At 45.7% G+C, this 21,912-nt stretch overlaps 1 long non-coding RNA gene across 7 annotated transcripts in view; it reads left to right on the top strand.

Annotated features, from left to right (window-relative positions):
• LOC137229498 (uncharacterized) overlaps positions 1–21,912 on the top strand; it is a 255,195-nt gene that overhangs the window by 182,714 nt on the left and 50,569 nt on the right. For all 7 annotated transcript variants that reach the window (XR_010945714.1, XR_010945713.1, XR_010945712.1 and 4 more), the window contains exon 3: positions 5,973–6,060. This is a non-coding gene — a long non-coding RNA (uncharacterized lncRNA). The remainder of the gene's footprint in view (positions 1–5,972; positions 6,061–21,912) is intronic.

The following is a 21,912-nucleotide window of genomic DNA, read 5'->3' as shown; positions in this document are numbered from 1 at the left end:
ATTTTAAGAGGATCAGGGTGAGGGTGAGAGTTGTTGAAAGGAAGAGAGCTGAATAGATTGACTTAATGAAGTAAATGGAATGCTCTCCGGGGGGCCAGGAGCTGTTCTCATGTTGATTGATGAACAGACCCTGGAAAGCCCAGACGACAGACGTTTTGAAGGACCTGGGACTCCAGGCATCAGGGGAAGAGAGAAGCTACTTGGAAGCCTGAATGGGACCCCTAGTTACGTTGATAAGAACAGAATGAGACATGAGTGACGGTGCCCCTGTGGCAGGAATCTCGGGACTGGAACCAGGATGTCTGATATGAACTTTTAAGTTTTTCCACTTTCTGTTTGGAACATGCGTCTGTTACGAACTGAATGTATGTGTTGCCACCAAATTCCTGTGCTGAAGCTCCACCCCTAGAGTGGCTATATTTGGGAAGTAATTAAGGTTAAATGAGGTCATGGCCGTGGGGCTCTGATCGGATAAGATCAGTGTGCTTATAAGAAGAAACAGCAGAGCTCTCTCTCCCTCCCGCTCCCCTGCCCCCCACCCCATATGCACACCCTGAGAAAAGGCTGTGTGAGGATAGCAGGAATGGGGCCGTCTACAAGCCAAAATGAGTGGTCTCACCAGCAATTAAACCAGCCAGAACCTTGATCTTAGACTTCTAGCCTCCAGAACTGTGAGAAAATAAATGTCTGTTGCCTAAGCCACCCCGTTCATGGTATTTTAGGGCAGCCCTTGATTCAATCGATGGCTTGATTCAATGAGGGAGGGAGTTTGTCTCTTTGCTTGAGTGACAAAGTGAGGAGAAAAAAGAGCATCGTGAAGAATAATGATGACAGTGGCTTAGCTCACAGAGCGCTTAGTAAGCCCGGGTCCCGGGCTAAGGGCTTTACATGTATCAACCTGGTTAAGTCTCGCGACAACCCCAAGAGATGGGGTCAGGAGCCAAGGCACAGACTAGTTGTCACACAGTTAATCCACAGTGGAGCTAGCGATGCCAAACCCAGGCTCTGTACCCTGACACCGAATAAAATCTCAGAGACAGAGTTTGGGGTGAAGTAGAAAAGAACAGCTTTAGTGCTTTGCCAGGCCACAGTGGGCTCATGCCCTCCAAACTGCGTGTCCCGCCCTGGAGGGGGTCGTGAGGAGTTTTATAGGAATGGTTCAAGGAGGGCGGTCAGCTTGCGGACATTCTTCTGATTGGTTGGTGGTGAGGTCATCGGGAGTCAGCATCATCAACCTTCTGGTTCCAACCGGTCTGGGGTCTGTGTGCTTGTGGGCAGCAGACAGTTAACTTCTCCTGCCTGGTGGGAGCTTCAGAATCTGCAAAACAGCTCAAAGATATTGTTATGTATCAATATATCCCTTGAGGGGAAACCAGGACGCTGCCCCAAGGCTGCACTATTGTTTCTTAGCTGCTGCTCCCTTGTCTCCGCATCCCCTCCGTTCCCTGGTTAGCAGCTGAACCTGCCTGTTGGAACTCAGGGAAGGTCATGGAGGCTGAGTGGAGACCATTTCCCATAATCAAGAAATGGGGGACACAGAAAGGCTTTTGTGCCCAGGAGCCCCACAGGGTCCTGCTCGGTTTCACTAGGGGTCCACACCCAGGCATGCCCTGCATCGCAATGACTCTCTGAAGTGTGGACCAGAAGGGGGCAGGTCAGAGGACAGAGGAGAAACGAGGAGCAGGAAAGCTCCTCGAAAGCAAGGTCACCTTGGGAACTTGAGGTGACCAGTGGCCCGGCCCATTCTAATTCTGATCCCACTGTTTGCTGAGACGGGTTTGGGATGAGTAGACAAGAAGGTGTCAGCTTCTTCAGGGGGAACTGAAAGGTGGCTCTGTCCGTCCCTTCTGCTCATCCTGCAACCATCCATCTCCAGCAGCAGCTGTGGAAGTAAATGAAAACCCACCAATGAGAACAAGCAAGGGCTCTTCGTTCAGAGGTTGCTTTAGCACAGGAGCCGACTGCCATCCCTTGGGCTCCGCAGAGACTCAAAGGCAGGCAGGGAAGCAGGACAGCTTCATGGTGGTAGGAGGAGCTCTGATGGAGGCTGTGGTAGGAGCTCTGATGGTAGGAGGGTGCTCGGATGGAGGCTGTGGGCGCCAGGGAGCTGGAAGCGGGGCTCCTGTGTCATCAGTTAGGGGTGCATATCGGGATTTCTTTGTCTTCCTGCAAGTCTGACGTGTGGATGGTAGGCTGGTTCCTGGGCTGGCCACTGTAGGTAACGGGTTTGTCTCCTGGGCTGGCTGCTGAAGATTTGGTCAGTGTTCTAATTTTTTTTTTTTCTGGCCATGCCGCTTGGCATTCAGGATCTTAGTTCCCTGACCAGGGGACGAACCCATGCCCCCTGCAGTGGACCTGCAGAGTCCTAACCGCTGGACCGCCAGGGAAGTCCCCCAGTGTGCTAATTTTATATACGGTCTTGCTGTTGTCCATTTGTATATTCAATCTCTCGAAGCTAAAGGAAAAGATTTATCACTGGAGACATTGATTTCCTCCAGCATCCTTTGCCTCAGGTGGGGAAGCACTCTTTAAATCAGTAGTTTTCAGCCAAGACTGCACATGAGGACCACCTGGGAGATGAAAGGAAACACAAATTCCCAGGGCTTACCCCAGGCTGCCTAAGTCAAAATCTCTGAGTGTGGCTCAGGCCTCAGTAGGTTCTAAAACCTGTTCAGAGGATTCAGTTACTGCCAAGAACAAGAACCACTGCTCTGAAGGTGAAACATGGCGGGAAAGACCCCCTCAAATGTTACTGTGCAAACACACCACTTGGGGATTTTGTTTCAAGTGTGGACTCCGATGAAAGAGGTGAACTTCGTTCTTGCCCGTCTAACAAAATCCTAGGTAGGCTGAGGCTGTAGGTCCTCTGGCCACACTTTACATACAAAGAACCAGCATTGAGCTCAGAAAAGGAATAATTAAAGGGCAGGTATGGATGGATGTTCCACTCACTGGGAAAGTCTACCTGGAGCTGCTGTAACCAGTGAGACGTAGAAAAATCAGCAGTGAGGCATCTGGAGCTTTGAGTTTTGTCTCTTGGGAAATAAAAAAACAAAACAAAACAAAAAATAACCCATGTGTGTGTTCTTGGGTATGCAGCATAAACTCTCCAGGCCTCAGCTTCCTAATACACTATATAAGTGGTTTGTACTAGATAATCGTCTTTTTTCGATGGAAGTAGAGTTGATTTACAATGTTGTATTAGTTTCGGGTGTACAGCAAAGTGATTCAGTTATATATACATATATATCTTTTTTTTTTCAGATTCTTTTCCCTTATAGGTTATTACAAAGTATTGAGTATCGTCCCCTAGATAATCTTTATAGAATAAAAATCGTGGTAATTACTATTTTAATGCTTGCTGTGTGCATAAAATATGCTAGCATTTTACTATGAGAAGCATATAAGATAATAAACGTAACCTTGTTAGGATTGCCAGATTTAATCCAGGACACCCAGTTAAATATCGGATTAGCAACAAATAAATGATTAGTTTAATTATGCCCCGTGCGACATTTGGAGTATTCTTAGCTTATCTGAAGTACAAACTTAACAGGGCATCCTGTATTTTTATCTATTATATCTAGCAACCTGAAAAGGTCTTAGACCCATTTCACAGATGAGGAGACCAGGTAGTAAGTGGAGGAGTTGGTACTTGAAGACACAGAGACCCCGTCTTAAGCCCGGACTCTTAGCTGCTGGCTCACCCCGCTGGGATGATATTACTAGTTGAGGCTTAGTCGCACCACCACGGGACAGGAGACATTAGGAAGCAGATGAAAATAGGAACATCATTACCTGCTTGAAGGCATTGGCACGGAGGTTTACTTTGTTCATGACTTTGTTCATCAGCCTCTCCTTGTTTGTAACAGGTCAACCTCACTGCCCGGCTTTCTCACAGCAAGGGTTAGGACGGGACCCGATGGAGGAAACTTCTTCTGTCTAAGTCGGGGTCTGGGTATCGCTCCACCTCTCTTTAATCCTCCATCTGCCATTTCAGAAATGGGGCCCTTCTTCTCCTGGATCTGTTGCATGCTGAGTGCAATAAGAGCCTCTTAGTTGGGGGAACTTTTACTTAAGATCTTGGAATGCACAGTTTTCCCTTGAACTGACTTCCTTTAGGAGATGCGTGTCTTCTGTTGTATAAAGGCAACACCAGGATTCTGACTTGTCTTTGTGATCCTGTATCCAACATCCTTTCCTACTCACATTCAGTGTCCCATCCCTCACCCGAAAATGAACCCAGACTGCACCCTCACTTGCCAAAACCATGGCCCGCAGGACCTCTGCCTCCTCTCTGCCACACCTTGCTTCGCCCTGGGTTCCAGCAGAGACCTCGCCCCGATGCTCGGGTTTCCCATTCCTTCCTGCTAAAATTAAGAGGGCTGGGACTCATGGTCTGGGTGCAGGAAGGTTCCAACCCTTTTCAGAAAAGTGTCTCTCTTCTGTGACCTTGCTCTGGTTGTTCCCCCACAATAAACCCTGGGCTAGAATGCTCTCGCCACTCCTTCATTTGTTAGAGGAGGCTCTGAGGGAATGTGGATGGCTTTAGGGGTAGTCTTTCTGGTCGTCTCAACAAGCCATTCTCCAGCCGTCCCCAAGTCTGGAAGAATATCATCTACCAGCCTTGGAGTAAGAGCCCAGGGTCTCGACAACATGGCGGCCTGATCTGACCTCGCTTCCACCTCCAACTAATGTGCTCTTGCCTTGGCCCTTGTGTGGGGGGCTTCGCACATTTATGGATGTGCTTTGTAAACTCTGACACACCCTTAAATCTAAGTTCTGTTCACTGGATCTCCATCTTACTTAGCCAAGGCAGTCATTGCCAGGCCCCTGCAGTACATCTCAGGGTCACTGAAAGCCAGGTTTGGTTAGAACTTAGTAGCCAGGTCGGGACCTGGGAAACCACCCTGCCACCTGCCAACAGGTGGATAAGAGACCCGCCTCTCACCTCGCCCACGTCCCAACAGCACTGAGTAATTTTACCTATTAAGTTATCACTTAATAATGAAAGAAAAACTCCCCGAGAGAAAATCTTCTGCTTCCAGAATTATTCGGCAAAGATAGGGACCCACCTTTCTAGACAGTATACAAACTATCACTTGTGAAGTTAACTGGGACAGCATCTGTGGACAGTGGATTTTAGAAGTGGCCTATAGCATTGTCAAAAAGAAATCCCCAGCCCTTCAAATTAATTATTCACCTATTTGTAATGGAAAGCACCTGCTTTCCATTACATACTAAGTGAGCAGGAAGGAGAGGTTTACCACAGTGGATTAAGGTTAATGGTGGGAAGAAGGCAAAACCTGCGTCCAGATTTGTCACTGAGGGAGGAAGGGAGACCAGAACAGCCACGAGCCCAGTAGTGATGGCATTACAGGTAAATCACAGGGAAGGGGACCCTGGGGGAAGGCAAAAATTATGAGGAAATCCAGGCAGAGGATGGGTGTCCCAGCTGGGGAGTGGAGAAGGGTTTAAATAAATTCCAACAGGCAAATCAATGGTCCATGTCAGGAATCTAGGACTGGACTTGGGGCTCAGAGACGATGTGGAGCCCCAGTCTTAGAGTCCTAAAGACATCCCTGACCACGTGAAACCAGAAGGTGCAAACCTACTAAAATGAAATTAACACCTACTTGACACCCAATAGCTATTTTTAAAAGACTGAGCCCCCAAATAATGATTTCACCGGACACAGAAAGTGTGTTTTCCTATCATTCTGCGAAGGCGTTTTCCTTTTCATCAGAGGACTGTTCTTCAAAGTGAATCACGTTCATTTTCTCTTCCAAGTTCAAGTGTGTAAGAACGCACGCAAGTCATGGCTGTTGATACTTGGACTTCATTAGCAGCAGAAATACTTTTCAAATAGTTGAAGGACAACAGTTTTTTTAATTATTGTCACCAGCTACTTCTAAAAGGAAATCAGCCGCATGAATTGTAATCGTAGCTCCACTTTTCTCCTCCTATTCTAGACTCAAAGAAGAACTTTGGGGAGTTCATCCTGTCAAAGTTGAAATGGCTGATGCTACTCTGAACGCCCGTTCCAAATTCAATTTAAAGGTAAACGTTAAACATAAAATTATTTGGTTTTGAGCTGGTAATATAAATTTTGGTAGAGCAGAGTCACATTGTAAAGGCAATTTTGCTAAATTAAGGAAACTGTGACAGCTTCTATCTGGACTGGAAAAATATTGCAACTTATTTGGGTGTATGGCCAGTACGGGGGGCAGGGTGTAGGGGAGAGAGGAGGGTGGGGAAAGAATAACTGAACTACAGTATTTTTGGGGAAAAATCTGACTTTGGATACAATAAAAATACCTTAGCACGGCAGCGTGCGCTCTCTCTTTTTGAAGCTGCCGTCAGATGGCAGAAATGTGTGAGCCTTTGAAGTACTTCAATATAAACAACCTGAGCAATGGTATTAAACTCGTTTTTTTAGGACTAAATGAATCCTCTAAATTTTGACTTCATGTTTTTCAAACTCAGGTGGAATCCTTTTTATTCAAATAATGTCAATACCTGATACAAGAGTAACTTTAGATTTGACACCGTTCAGTGAATTGTAATTATTCAGGAAGGGGGCACTGAAACGCACCCCATCAAAAGCAAGGAGGCTGATAAATTAAATGAAAAAATCCCAAATAGTCTGAAAATTTTAATTGGAAATTTCATAAGTGCATTTTGGAATGTCTCAACCTTTTAAATTGATAAATTACATTCTGTAGTGGAATAGAATAAAATGGAGAAGGTCAATGATTTTTAGCATCCAAATTTGACAATATTCTAAACAATTCTGTATGGTTTAGGCCTGTAAACATTATTTTTGAGAAAATCTAGTATAAATAGAGACAATAAAAAGCACCTGTGAACATATTTGATATTTCTGCTGATTTAAAAAATACATAGGACTGAGAATATCCTCCACTTAGCAGCATTTGTTCTGTGATCACTAGGGCCTCAGGGAAGAGGAAGTAGCACCCATGTTCCAAGAATAATTATCCTGCCTATGTTCATTTTTAATATTTATTGAAATAATATGAAGAGTCTTATTCCATTTCAATGTATATTGATATATCATTTTAAATTTTGAAAATAATTTTAGTTTTAAAAATGGTTTTAGATTTTAGCTAATTTATCTATCTACCTATATAGTAAAGGCAACTTGTCAGACACAATGTCAATTCCAGGATCACCCTATGTATAGGCCTTTCTACTTTCTCTGAGATAATGTTTAACATCCAGGCTTCTCAGAGGAGAAAGCATGTACTCCTTGAGTTTACCCCTGACAGCAGGAATTCTAGAGCACAGGGAGATGGCACAGAGTGGGCAGAGACAGAGCAGAGAGTCACGGCCACCCTGGATGAAGGATCTGATATTTAGTATCTACAGCCCTGGTTTCTGGCAATAAATTCATTGCTCGGGTCTACAAACAATTGAGAGAGGAAAATCCTTGAAGAAACACCCTGCAGAGTGGCCCTGTGCGTTTTCTTGAATAGGAGGGACCGTCCAATCAGCACTGTTGCTGGAGAGTTCCAGAAAGGCTCCTCCCTCCCAGTTCTTGAGAATCTCCAGGCCTGTCCACTTCCTTGTGGTCTAGAGTGAGGGGAGGAATAAGTCATCTTGTATAAAAGTCATAGCTTTGTTCTCCGCTCAGAGCCATATATTGGGAACAGTAACTAATATCTTACAATTCAAAGCCCATTCAGGTTAAATTAAGCAGCTCAGGCTCAGATACATGAAAATTAGACTGTTTGAGTTGGATGTGCTGAACACTTAAGTGAACGATGTTCAATAATCATACTCCCAGGACGATTGATTAGACTGCTTGGTGATGGATTTTGTAAGTTACTCATTCTTGTAATCCACCAAGAAGCAATTTTATTCAAACTGAGTCAGTAAAATCAGTAAATAAATGAACAAGGAGGAGTTGGTTAAGGCATTCCCTTAGACATCTTCGGCATGTGTGTGAAGGTCCCATCACATGGAAAAGACTATTTTAATCTGAAAAGTGGAGAGTGCATTATGTTTAAGTCCTGCAGATCCCCCTGCAGCCCACTGGGGCTCTACCTGACTAATTTTACTCACTGGAACGACAGCTCTCCCTGCAGCGTGCGTGGTGTTGAAAAGACAAGACTCATATTAACGAACCCCGATGAGTGTGCTGCAGGCGCTTGCTAGAGAATTCAGATCTGAGTAGATGGAATCCATGCCGGCCTAGGCTCACTTGCGGCATCTGATACCCGAGAAAGGCCGTCTAATGCCCAAGTTCACTCACAGTCTAATAGGGTTTTTTATGTCCTTTGGCTACAGGAAGCCAGAATGTTAGATTGCCACGAACACAGACTATTATAACCTAGTCAAAGCCGTTTCACAGGCAACTAAGATAAATTCGTGGTGTGCCTCCTTCCGCTTGAACAAGATGTATGCACGTTTTCTAAAACTGTATTTAAATGCATTGTCTGTTCTCTTACCAAGGATTCTCTGACTCATCCCCATTTGAATTCAATAATGGGAAAAAGCTTGATAAATAAACCAGCATGTTTGCCTTCAGAAAGTAGCAGAAATATAAATCAATGCCTTTCTCTTTTGCCTTGGTAACAAGGAAGGTAAGAAGGATACAGTCAATTAACAGAAGGCAAAAAAGTTCTTACAGGACAATAAGAGAATTATTATAATTTTTAAATGTTTTGTATTCTACACGGTGCTTAATTTTGAAGATGTCTCAAAACTGTTTCAATACCAGATGGAGTATAAATTCTAGTGAAGATACAGAAACAAACAGGATAATGGGCAAAATAAAAGTTTTGCAAGGTTGTTCTGGTTGTTATATTTTGGTATCAAAGGCTTGAGGGATTAGAGGAAATGTTTGCCTTCTCAAATCTTTTCTGGTCCATCTTTCTTCAATGGATACATTTATCTATGTATCCATCTGAAATAAAGGTAGGCTTTTGGAATTGAATATTAATTCTTTAAGATATATTTCTCTTTTTTTAAAACATCTTTATTAGAGTATATTTGCTTTACAATGGTATGTCAGTTTCTGCTTTATAAGAAAGTGAATCGGTTATACATATACATATGTCCCCATATCTCTTCCCTCTTCCATCTCCCTCCCTCCCACCCTCCCTATCCCACCCCTCTAGGTGGTCACAAAGCACCGAGCTGATCTCCTTGTGCTATGTGGCTGCTTCCCACTAGCTATCTATTTTATGTTTGGTAATGTATATATGTCCATGCCACTCTGTCACTTTGTCACAGCTTACCCTTCCCCCTCCCCATATCCTCAGGTCCATTCGACACAGACCTCATTGTAGTTTTGATTTGCATTTCTCTAATGATTAATGATGTTGAGCATTCTTTCATGTGTTTGTTGGCAATCTGTATATCTTCTTTGGAGAAATGTCTATTTAGGTCTTCTGCCCAATTTTGGATTGGGTTGTTTGTTTTTTTGATATTGAGCTGCATGAGTTGCTTGTATGTTTTGGAGATTAATCCTTTGTCAGTTGCTTCATTTGCAAATATTTTCTCCCATTCTGAGGGTTGTCTTTTCGTCTTGTTTATGGTTTCCTTTGCTGTGCAAAAGCTTTTAAGTTTCATTAGGTCCCATTTGTTTATTTTTGTTTTTATCTCCATTTCTCTAGGAGGTGGGTCAAAAAAGGATCTTGCTGTGATTTATGTCATAGAGTGTTCTCCTATGTTTTCCTCTAAGAATTTTATAGTGTCTGGCCTTACATTTAGGTCTTTAATCCATTTTGAGTTTATTTTTGTGTATGGTGTTAGGGAGTGTTCTAATTTCATTCTTTTACATGTAGCTGTCCAGTTTTCCCAGAACCACTTATTGAAGAGGCTGTCTTTTCTCCACTGTATATTCTCGCCTCCTTTATCAAAGATAAGATGGCCATATGTGTGTGGGTTTACCTCTGGGCTTTCTATGCTGTACCATTGATCTATATTTCTGTTTTTGTGCCAGTACCATACTGTCTTGATTACTGTAGCTTTGTAGTATAGTCTGAAGTCAGGGAGCCTGATTCCTCCAGCTCCGTTTTTCTTTTTCAAGATAAATTTCAAATGTTATGTCCTCCACAAAAAGTTCCAGATTAATCCCACAGTGATTCTTCTGGCTTGGGGCATTGCGCAGTAGATTTTGTGTATATTTCAAATTATGTCACTTAACTTTAATCTGTATTTTATTCTTTATATACTATCTGAGAGTAGAAATTATATCCTGTTTTTCTTTTTTAATTGTATATATGTAAGGGGTTCACCTGTATCCACTGTGAAAGAATTAACACAATCAAGCTAATTCACACGTCCATCACCTCACAGTTACCTCTGTGTGTGTGTGAGAACACCTAGGATCTACTCTCTTAGCACATTTCAAGAATAAAGTACAGTATTTTTACCTATAGTCTCCATGCTCTACATTAGATCCCCAGAAGTGTTCATCTTGCATAACTGCAACTTTGTACCCCTTGACTAACATCTCCCTCATCAACCCCTCCCACAGCTCGTGGCAACCACCACTCTAATCTCTGCTTCTATGACTTTGACTATTTTAGATTCCACCACATCTAAGTGAGATGATTCAGCGTTTGTCTTTCTGTGTCTGGCTTATTTCACTTAGTATAATGTCCTCTAGGTCCATCTGTCTTATTGCAAATGGCAGGATTTCCTTCTTTTTAAGGCTGGATAATATGCTACTGTGTGGATATACCACATTTTCCTTAACCATTCATCCATTGAGGGACATTTAGGTTGTTTTCATGTCTTGGCTGTTGTGATAATGCTGAATAAACACAGGAATGCAGGTGAGTCTTTGAGATCCTGATTTTGTTTCTTTTGGATAAATACCTAGAAGGGGGATTGCTGAATCATACGGTGGTTCTATTTTTAATATTTTGAGAAACCTCCATACTGGTAATGGCCTTACCAATTTGCCTTCCCACCAACCGTGTACCACTTCTCAACAATGTGTCGCTTCTTGCTACATCCTTGCCAACACTTACGTTTTGTTTTCTTAAATAATAGGCATCCTCACAAGTGTAAGGTGATGCCTGTTGTGGTTTGACTGGCATTTCCCTGATGATTTATACCTTATGCTTCTGCCCTGGCATCTCCTAAGGGACCTAGTGAAGACTGGATAGACTAGCAGTAGATGCTTAGAAAGGCTTACTGTACACCAGTGATGGCAGCGCAACATTTCCTCGCTTAGCCTAAGTCAGACTTAGGGGTTTAAAACTCTCTAAACCGCACCATGGGGTTTTCTGGACGTATCCTGGGTTGACCAGTTATACATAAGCAGACCTAGATGTTGAGTCAGATTGTGCTTATGAATTGGCACGTGGAGCCATTCACTTCCCGTGCCCAGGACTGAGGCTTCCCTTGGCACTGGGGTGCCAGGAAACAATGAAATACGGAGAAGAGAAGACCCCCGAAGCCCAGTTGACCCCCAACGCCCAATTTCTCTCTGCTCCCTCTTGTCAGAAGCCAAAGTAGGAAGGGGGGAGTTTGGAAGGCCAAGCAGGTGGAGCAGTAGCGACCGGGAAGGGGGGCAGGAAGGAGCTTCCTCACCAGTGCTGAGCCATCTGTCTTGGAACCGGAGAGGGTGCCCCGCTGGGAGCTCTGGAGCCTTGCATCCTCGGCAACAGGATCCTGGGCAAACAGCGGCCACATCCAGGCTCAGGCCAAGGACAGCACCAGCTGCACCTATTTTTAGGTTGGGAATAAAATAACTGAAGCATGAAGGGCTGGCCCTACTTAGAGTTCCACTGAAGGACCCCCTACTCGATACCTAAGGGGGTTTGCAACGGAGATAAGCAAGTGTCTGATTAATCTGATGGAAAACCAGGTGTTTCCTCTTGTAAAAAAATTGTCCCTTGAAAGAGAGCCCCGTGTAGTCACCTTGGTCCCACCTCTGGACACCGGCATGGTGCCGAAGGCATCACGTAGGAGATCAAGAGACACAACTTCACCTCTCTCAGCCTCAGTTTCCCCAGCTGCAAGGAGAAAAACATTGTCCCTGGGTTACTTTCCTTTTGTTGCATAACTAATCCCCACGCAGCGAGCAGCTCAGAACAGAACCCATTTATTAGCTCACAGCTCGACAGGTCGAGTCCAGGCTGGCCATGGTCAAGTTCTCTGCTCATCCTCATCTGGAGCTTAAATGGTTGTGACACAACTCAACTGCTGGTGGTTACAGCCCTGAGTCCCATTTCCTTGCTAGGGGTCAACAGGGGCTGCTCCAGCCCCTAGAAGCCACATGCGCTATCTGCCACATGGTCCCTCCACCTTCAAATCCAGCAAAGGAGACCGTCTCACATATCCAGTACCCTTCGTGCTTTGAACCTCTTTCTCCAGGAGAGAAAAGTCTCACCTTTGTTTAAGGGACCACTTGATTAGGTCACCTTGATAATCTCCCTACTTTAAGGTCAGCTAATTTGGGATCTTAATTACATCTGCAGAATCCCTTCAGAACAGCACCCAGATTAGCATTTCAATAAGTAGGAGAAAGTGCATGTACACCAGGGGCTGAGAACTTGGGGACAATATCGGACTTCTGCCCAGCACAGTTCCTCATGGGTCCAGTGGTCTATGGTTCCACGAAAAAATAAAAATAGAATTTTCATTAATTGAGAAGCAGAGATGAAGTAGATCTTGTCAAGGAAAAATTAATCAGTCGATCTATGAAAGAAATGGAAATTTTTATTCTAGCCAGATTTGAGGATTATAACCCAGGAAGAGCATCTCAGAAAGCTCTGAGAACTGTTCCACCTCTTAGAAGTCAAGACATAGTTTATGTAAATTTTATGAGACAGAGGGCTGTACATCAGAGGACGTATTATTGACGATTTACATAATCCAGATGTAGGCACCATCGAGGTGGATCATGTGACCCCTACAAGGTCAAGGAGGAACGTTATCTTTAAGGAGTTGTCTTACTGATGCTGGGAGGATGTTGCTCTTCATGGTTGAGCAGGCACTTCTTTCCGTGGGGGAGGTCTGGTCCATGCATAATGCAGGCGCACAAGGCACAGTAGGGAGAGAGGAGGCCAAAGAGCACAGAAGACTTCTTACGTTTAGATTTTTCTTATCTTGCCATAAAACATGAATTTTATTTCACAGTCTCCATTGAAGGTTTAAAACTCAACCTCAGGCTGGCAGGAAGGGAAAGAAAGAAGGAAAGAAGGGATGGGAAATGTGAGGTCTACTGTGAATCATGTATTTTTCATATGATGACAATATTTCTCAGTGTATATTATGGGAAACGCCTTTCCACTGGTTGTTAATAGATGTGACACAAAAGGGTAGCTACAGTCAGGTAAGTTTGAGAAATGGAAAAAGTTTTTTAAACTTAATAGGAATAGGACTAAACACCTGAGATGTTCTGAGAAATCCTGCAAGGATTTACATCACATATTCAACCTTCGCAAGGGGAAATCAACATCGCACTAAGGATGGGATTCTAAAATAGACCATTGTTTATGTTTTAGTGTTTCTGAAACCATGTCATATTAAACCTGATAAATGCAGTATAAGCTGCGTTATGTGAAAGTTGACATATGCGTCATGTAGTGTGACTTCACTTATACCCAAAGGCTGCTGTATAATTGATGGTACAGAGGACAATCAATGAAGTCAGAGCAGACAGGGAGGGCACAGTGAGGGGCCCAGACAAGAGCCATCCCAGGAGCTGCCCCCACCCCCGGCTAAGGTGCAAAGAGAGGAGATGGTCACAGTGAGCCCCCCTTCCCCAGGTGCGCAGTTCTTCAAAAGCTGGCATCTCAGTGAGAGGCTCAGTACCTGAGCTGGGTTCCTGGACAGAGGGGCTGTCTGGCAGGAGCGGAATCCTTGTGGGAGGAACGGCACTGTCATAGACACTGCCTGAAACCGGGGGGGGACGGGGGGGAGGGTTGGTCCCCAGCACGAGTCTCCCAGTGGCTGAATCAGGCCAGAGATCACTTGACAAAAAAGCCTGGGGAGTCAGAGCACAGGATCCAACAGAGGAGGGCAGGAAAGGACAGGAAGGACAAACAGGAAATGCCTGGAATAGCAGACAGGAAGTGCCTGGAACAGCAGACAGGAAGTGCCTGGAACAGCAGACAGGAAATGCCTGGAACAGCAGACAGGAAGTGCCTGGAACAGCAGACAGGAAGTGCCTGGAACAGCAGACAGGCAGTGCTTGGAATGGCTAGGTTAGGTAGAAGGAGGGAGCTCTCTCTGTACATTCCCTGTTAGATTTTTGTCTTGTGAGGGAAGGTGGGAGGGTCAGTGGGGTGGAGGGGAAAGGCTGCCCTTTCTTTATCCCATTAGCTGCAGTGTGGCTCCCCTCCTAGGGCCCATGGCAGCTAAGCCCAGCAGATGAGCAGTAGTGTCTAAAAAGACAAAAGGCAAAGGGAGTTTGAGGTCAAAGCCGTAGACGAACCTCCATCAGACACCCCGATGGAGACAAGGAACAGCCAGACTTAGGTGAGCACGAAAGCCAGCAGCTGCCTTCCCTGTAAACACTGTTCAGTGCGTAAGTCAGGATCAACCTGGAGGCAGAAGGCCTGGGAGGTTCAGAACCATAAGACGGCCAGCCACTCAGGAGGAGGCATGGTGGCCACTAGGCAGTCACACCGGGACCATCAATTTTGGATCCGTGATGTAGAGGGAGGTTTCCAGGAACTGTGCATGAAACCAAGGAGTCAGTGCAATAAAGAGCATGCAGGAGGGGCTGGAGGCATATCAGGAAGAGCAGAGGACGGAGCAGCCTTGAATCCAGCAGGAGCCGAGCAGACGGTCCAGCCCAATCCCGAGCCACGGGCTCCAAGGAGACCTGGGGAGCAGGTATGGAGACTAACACCTGGGAACCAGGAGCACAGCTGGGGCACAAGGTGAGAATCCAGTGTTAGGACCCTGGAGAGGAGACCCCGGCAGGACCAGAGGTCTGACTCAAAGTTCAGCTGAGGAACAAACGCCAGGGGTAAGGACCCTTGTGACACTCTGCTCCAGGCAGTGGTAAGGATGGATCCTGGAGGTCAAGTTTCAGATGCACCCAAGGGGTAAGAGTCAATTGCATATTACTGCCAGGTTAGAGGGAGCAGAGATTAGGGTTGTGGAAACCTGTACAAGGCTCTGGGACCCTCAGCAAGAGGCTGTACATCTTGGTCTCATCTGTAAGATAAAGCTGTTGGAGATCATGGGCTGCTTGAAAAGACTGGTTTCTAAGATGATTTCAGTGCTGAGACACGCACTGCTTTGTAGCCGTGTGGCCATCTGGAATTAGATGTATTCCTCATGGCCAGTATTGTTTGTCAGGAACCAGAGTCGTCAAGTCCCATCACATTTCTCATACTCTCCTTCCATTATTCCAGTCCAGGCTTCAAAAGGTCCCATCTAGGGCTCCCCTGGTGGTGCAGTGGTTGAGAGTCTGCCTGCCGATGCAGGGGAGACGGGTTCGTGTCCCGGTCCAGGAGGATCCCACGTGCCGCGGAGCGGCTGGGCCCGTGAGCCGTGGCCGCTGAGCCTGCGCATCCGGAGCCTGTGCTCCGCAATGGGAGAGGCCACAACAGTGAGAGGCCCGCGTACGGCAAAAAAAAAAAAAAAAATTGATAACTAATAAGGACCTCCTGTCTAGCACAGGGAACCCTACTCAATCCTCTGCAATGACCTATATGGGAAAAGAATCTAAAAAAGAGTGGATATGTGCATGTGTATAACATTCTCTCTGCTGTACAGCAGAAACGAACACAACATTGAAAACTCTACTCCAATAAAAATTAATATAAAAAATAGCATTTTTACTTCACTTACTTGGAAGTCAGTAAGAACATATTCCTAGTCCTACACCCCATCCCCACGTCACCGAGGCCCACCCTCTTCAAAAATGAGGAAGCTGAATACCCAGCAGATCTGTTAGATGCCTCCTGCCGGGTCCTGTTACGGGGTAAGGCCCGGGAACGGTGTCGGTGGAGGTCATCACACATTACTCCTGCTTTGGGCCCCTGTAGAGGGTTGCCCCTCTCGGCCTGAGGCTGAGCCATCTTCAGGGTCACTAGCTTGTCCTCAGGAGAAAGGACTCAGTGCCAACCTAAGCACATCCCCCCGGCCCACCACAGCTGACGGCCACCTCTCCTCGCATCTGATGCAATCCACAGCAAACACATTCTGACTGCAAGTACCTGCCGGCAGGCCCAAGACCTGGACCAAGAAAATACAGCATGGCTGGACTTGCGACAATGTCATGTAAGTGAGGACTTCACGTCCCTAAGGCTCCCTGGAGGCCTGGAGGACGCCCACTGGTGCCTTTCAGCAGCTCCTCTGCCCACCGAGGTCAGTGGCCCATCGCTCGCCGCTAAAGCTGATCGGTTTGTCCCGGAAATGTCAGTTTCCTCTCGGATTGCCAGGGAAGCAAGGGCAGTGGTGATTTTCAGAAGTGAGTATTTTTGTTACCCTTTGATATGCATTATCAAAAATTGGCTAGAATCACCTGAAAGCCCATGGCTGTGATTAGCCGAGGGCAGGAACAGGAGTGTCTGGGGGACAAAGCGTAGTGGTTTCCACTGCGGGGGCCTCTGCCCCGGGAACTCGCCCTTCCTCTCCCTTCTGGCACATGCTTCGGCACCACTCCCAGCGGACAGGCAGCACCGGACCCCAAAAGGAGCTCAACCACAGCTTCCTATGTGCTTCTAGGTCTGTTCCTGGTGTCGGTGAAGCTGCTTCCAACTGACCGATGTTTAGATTAGTTGTTGAAACGCAGAGATGCGGCAGAGGAGGTGCGCCGGAAACAAGACGCTTGGAAACGGGCAGAACGTTGACAGGTGCGGGACAGACCTTCATAGAAATTGTCGTCTCCCTGGCCCCTCACAGTGCCTGGAAATACACCAGTTATACTCTTAAAGGTATGAATCGTTTCAGGCACACCGGGAATAATGGAACAAGCCCTCACCATGTACCTGCCCTGTAGCAGGTGCTTCCACATACCTTAGCCCTTTGCTCGTGCAGCCTTCACAGTGATGCTGAGGGGAGAAAGTAAGAGACCTGTGACATGTGACACCTGTCAGCACAGGTGTGGGCTGGCAGGGCTGCTCAGGACAGACCTGGGAGTGAAGCTCGTCTCAAGATCACGGCTGTTCACCCTGCTGTTTCGTAACCTGGATGACACAGTGGGATCCCGTACCCTCTACTGACCTGAGTAAAAACGCAAAATCTCCACGGGATGCAAAGGCCTTTTCCATGCGCAGGATGCAGAGGCAAAACGTTTGCTAGCAAGAAACAGTCTCCTCCAACAGAGGGAGGAGGGGTGTGTTTGAGGCCACATCTAACGTGGATCAAAGGGTCACAGAGCAAAAAGCACGCGTCACATTCTCAACAAGCACGTGTCGCAGTTTCTTTTGAGTTTGGAGGGATGGATGGGCATGAAACCATGATTCCCGTTGATCAAAAGGCATGGAGTTGCACTGGAGAGGTCCCCTATCTCAGATGTCGTCATTTGTCTTTCTGAAGGAAGAATGTGAACCCCAAAGCATAGTCTGGTCCCAAACAGCACACATGAGCAATGCACAAATAACGCAACCCTTGTTCTTTGAGGGCTTTCTGCGTGCTGGGTACTGCGTAAGTACCACAAGGAGTTCAAGATGGAATCTAAGGTGCAGCTGGTCCCAGGTGAGATAATAGAGGACAGCAAATGGCCACAGTGGATGAAAACAGAATGCGCAGCCAGGTACTGGTTAAAGGACTTTGTGCAAACACAGAGAATTAAAACTAAGATAATCAAATAATTTAGAATAGAGGAATTTTAAAAGATATAGCGTGCAATGACTAAAAACTGAGCGAATAAATAAAAGAGAAAGATTTGATCAATTGGACTCCATCAAAATTAAAAACTTCTTTTTTTATCTTTTTTAAAAATTTATTTTAGTGAAGTATAGTTGATTTACAATGTTGTGTTAATTTCTACTGTACAGCAAAGTGATTCAGTTATACCTATATATACATTCTTTTTCATATTCTTTTCCATTATGGCTTATCACAGGATATTGAATATAGTTCCCTGTGCTCTACAGTAGGACCTTGTTGTTTATCCATTCTATAGATAATAGTTTGCATCTGCTAATCCCAAACTCCCAATCCATCCCTCCCCCCAAAACGCCTGCTCTTCAAAAGGCATCATTAAAAAAAAACAAAAAGACAAGCTTCGACTGGAACAAAATATTTTCAAATCCTGTATCTTAGAAAAGTATACTTACAATACAATCCAGCAATTTCACTACCAGCTGTATCTCCAAGAGAAATAAAAATATATATCCACACGAAACCTTGGCCATGAATGTTTATAGCAGCATTATTTATAATAGCCTAAAACTGGAAACAGCCCAAATGTCCCAACAGGTGAATAGATAAACAGGTGAATAGATAAACAAAATGTAGTATATATCTGTATCTGTAGTAATATCTCTCTATCATGTGATAGTACTCAGCAATTCAAAATAATAAACAGTTGATACACTGCAACCTGGATGAATCATCAAATAATCAATCATGCTTATTTATTTTTGTTTTTACTTATGTATTATTTCTGAAAAATAATCATGCTGAGTGAATTTAGATTAAACCAATACACTGTAGGCTTCCATTTATATAAAATTCTAGATTATACAAACCAATGCCCATTGACAGAAATAAGGCCAGGGATTTTATGTTGATGGGCGGGGATGGGTGGAGAGACAAAGGGGCACACTGGTGCTTTCGTGGGTGTGTACATGTCAAAACTCACCAAATTATAAACCTTAAACATTCACAGTTTATGCCTATTTTACTTCAATAAAACTGTTTAAAATATATGTAAAAATGAACAGAGGAAGAAAAATTACACACTACAAAAATTGAACACAAAAAAGGCAGTAAAGAAAGAACAGAGGAACAAAAATACATGAGACCTGGAGAAAACAAATAGCAAAATGAGTGAAACCCAAGCACTTCAATAATTACATTAGACGTGAATGTTCTATACACTCTAATTAAAAGACAGATTTTCAAACTTGATTAAAAAAAAGCAAATCCAATTATACGTTGTCAACAGGTGAAACACTTCAGATTCTAGAGCACAAATAGCTTGAGCATGAAAGGATGAAAAAAGATGTTCTATGCAAACAATGACTGTGAAAGAGCTAGAGAGATGATATCACTATCATAGAAAATAGATTCAGAGACAAGAAACATTGCTAGAGTTCAAAGAGGGACAGTTCATAATAAAAAGTGTCAATACACAGGAAGACATAAAAATTATTAACGTATAGACAACTAACAGCAAAGTCCCACCTCTAATGTTAATCACAGGAACATAGAGTAAAAGTGTGCATAACCTTTGCCCTCTGCTTTTCCCCATCTTTAGAGGTGAGCGTAAGATAAGTCCCCTGTGGTCGAGTTTGCAGAAGTCATGGCTGAGGCATCAGGCCCACCAGTGCAGATGGGGAAGCGCAGTGAGTGTGAGCCAGCAGCACGCAGGGCAGGGACAGATGTGGCTGTAAAGAGGGAAGCAGGCGGGGCTTGGCCAGGGCGGGGGGGGGCGGGGGGACCAGGAACTGGGCTGAGAAGACGGATAGCGAGGAGGATGGAGAAAAGGGCTCTGACTGCAGCGTCACGAGCCAAGTTCCAACACTGACTTTACGCTCATGTGGGAGATGAGATGGAGTTATTCCCCACACCACAGATGGGAAGACAGAGGCCGTCAGAGGAGAAGCACTTCTCCCAGAGGCGATTTTGTGGCTGAGCTGGGCTCCCGAGCGGGTGTCCGCTCCACCGTCACACCAAGCTCCGTGTGGGTGGCCCCTCCTGCCATCTCTTGGGTGACTCCAAGCTCGAGCGGTCCCTGGGACCAGCTTCTCATACAGTTTGAGGTACAGGAAATGCCTCTTGCCACCAGCATCTGTTTTTGAAGGGTCAAGTTTGCTGGTTCTGCCTGGGAAGAGCCCACCAGGCAGAGCTCAGTGAGGAAATTGCCTGTCGGATATGGAAAGAGGGCTTTGAAGGGCAGGTGACATCTGGGAGATACAGAGGTTCATCTCTCCTTCACCCACCTGGGGTATCTGGCTCAAAATGACGTGACCTACAAGGACTAGCTGGGTGAGTGATGTCTCTGCCTCTGACACCAACTGTGTGAGAAGCCAAAGAAATAGGGGTGACAGCAGAGAGCTCCAGGCACCACCAGGAGAGATAGCCCCCTCCCTTTCCCCAGTGGATGCCCTTGACCTCATTAAAAAATAAGATGAGGCAGAAATCAGAGAGGGCACAGCCTCAGCCCTGGAGCCTCTGCTAAGATTAGCGGGAGCTCTGAACACCCACTCCCCACCCCCTTGGACATAGACTTCTAGGGAGGGGCCAGAGATAGCATGCTCCGTTAAAAACCCATCAACCACAGAAATTATTTTTAGCAAATTGATGACTTCATGGAGGGCTGGGAATACTACATAGAGGGCTGGAATGGTGACAGGGACAGTCAGGTTAAACAGATGGCAGGAGCTGTATCTGGAAAGCTAGGAAGCATATGTACCGCAGCCCGGTCACACCCCAGCTATGCAAATGTAGGCAACGTATTGGACTCCTCAGTGCTTCAGTTCCCACTTTTATAATAACGATGTTGCAAGGGTATGAAGCATAGTGACACAATATGTAAAATGCTTAGTGTAGTGTCTGCTCCTGGAAGGCACCCAGTGCATGGCCGCCGATCATTATAAATTATAAATCAACGTACACACATTCAGTGCTTTCTTATTAGTCTGCATAAAATTCCTGACCTACAGGTAGGATATGTTGCATTATTAGTCCTATATTAGAAACCTGTTTATATCATTGTTGTACCCAAAACACACTGTCTGCCTTTCACAGTGAGGTGGTGGTGAATAGCACACATTCCGGAATCTACTAAGGTTTGAATCCTGGCTCTGCCTCTCACGGGCTGTGGACCCCCAGCCAGTCATAACCCCTCTTGGTTTCAGTGTCTTATCTGAGGATAAGAAACATATAGGGCTGCTGTAAAGATGAAATGAGCTCCTACTCTTATGTGTCACCCTTTGTTCCTGAAAAGTCTTTCTCACGGGAGTGTGCGCGCAGGGTGGGCGTGGGGACAGGCGGCAGAAGACTGGAGGGGAAGAGGAGGTTTCCTTGTATACTCCTGAGCGTCCCTGGTCCTGTCGTGAGGCAGATCGAGGTCCAGTTGAAGGCTGCACCTGGGGCCCCTGTATCTCAGTTATGACCGTGAACAGATTGATTTGGCTGTAAGCAGTGTCAGGGGCCTTCCATGTAAGGCTGTCTCTTTGGTTTTGCAGTTGGTTTGATATCCCAAAGGCAGGGAGGGCTTGCCAAGAGGATCCCAGGAGCAGCGTGCAGTTTGAGAATTTGGGAAGTGAAGCGGCGTCAGTGCCCCCTCGTGACGCCGCAGAGCCCCTCCCTGCCACTGCCGATGGTCATTGCACTGGCACGAGCACGCGGCCTTACTTGCTGTTCTTGAGGCAGTTCCTGAGCTCCAAGGGCAGAAAGCCAACGCGACAAGGAATTGTGCGACTTGGGAACAGAAGGGAGGGATGTCGAGGTTTGATTGTTCTGAAACATTAGAAAATCTGCAAGATGATGTCTCCAGAGCATTTAATGTTTAGTTGGTGCTAAGCACCATGAGGGGTAAAAGGGGATGGGTTTCTGTCTGCAGGGCGCTTGCACTCTGTAAGGAAGTCTCTTTCCTGCAGAGGGTGGGAGCTGAGGGTGCTGTGCTGGGCAAGCCAAACTCAGGGGCTTGTCTGCACCTGGACCTAATTAGATGGTGATATCATGAGTCCAGTCCCATGACAGATGAGCCTTTGGGAGATCCTGGGTAGAAGTGGGCCTGTGAGATGAATGCAAATAACTTGTGGCCAGAACATGGAAAATATGCTTTTAAAA

The sequence above is a fragment of the Pseudorca crassidens genome, chromosome 8, assembly GCF_039906515.1.
Source record: "Pseudorca crassidens isolate mPseCra1 chromosome 8, mPseCra1.hap1, whole genome shotgun sequence".
Lineage (NCBI taxonomy): Eukaryota > Metazoa > Chordata > Mammalia > Artiodactyla > Delphinidae > Pseudorca > Pseudorca crassidens.
The sequence above is the reverse complement of the archived record's forward strand: the minus strand, read 5'-3'. Positions and strand labels throughout refer to the sequence as shown.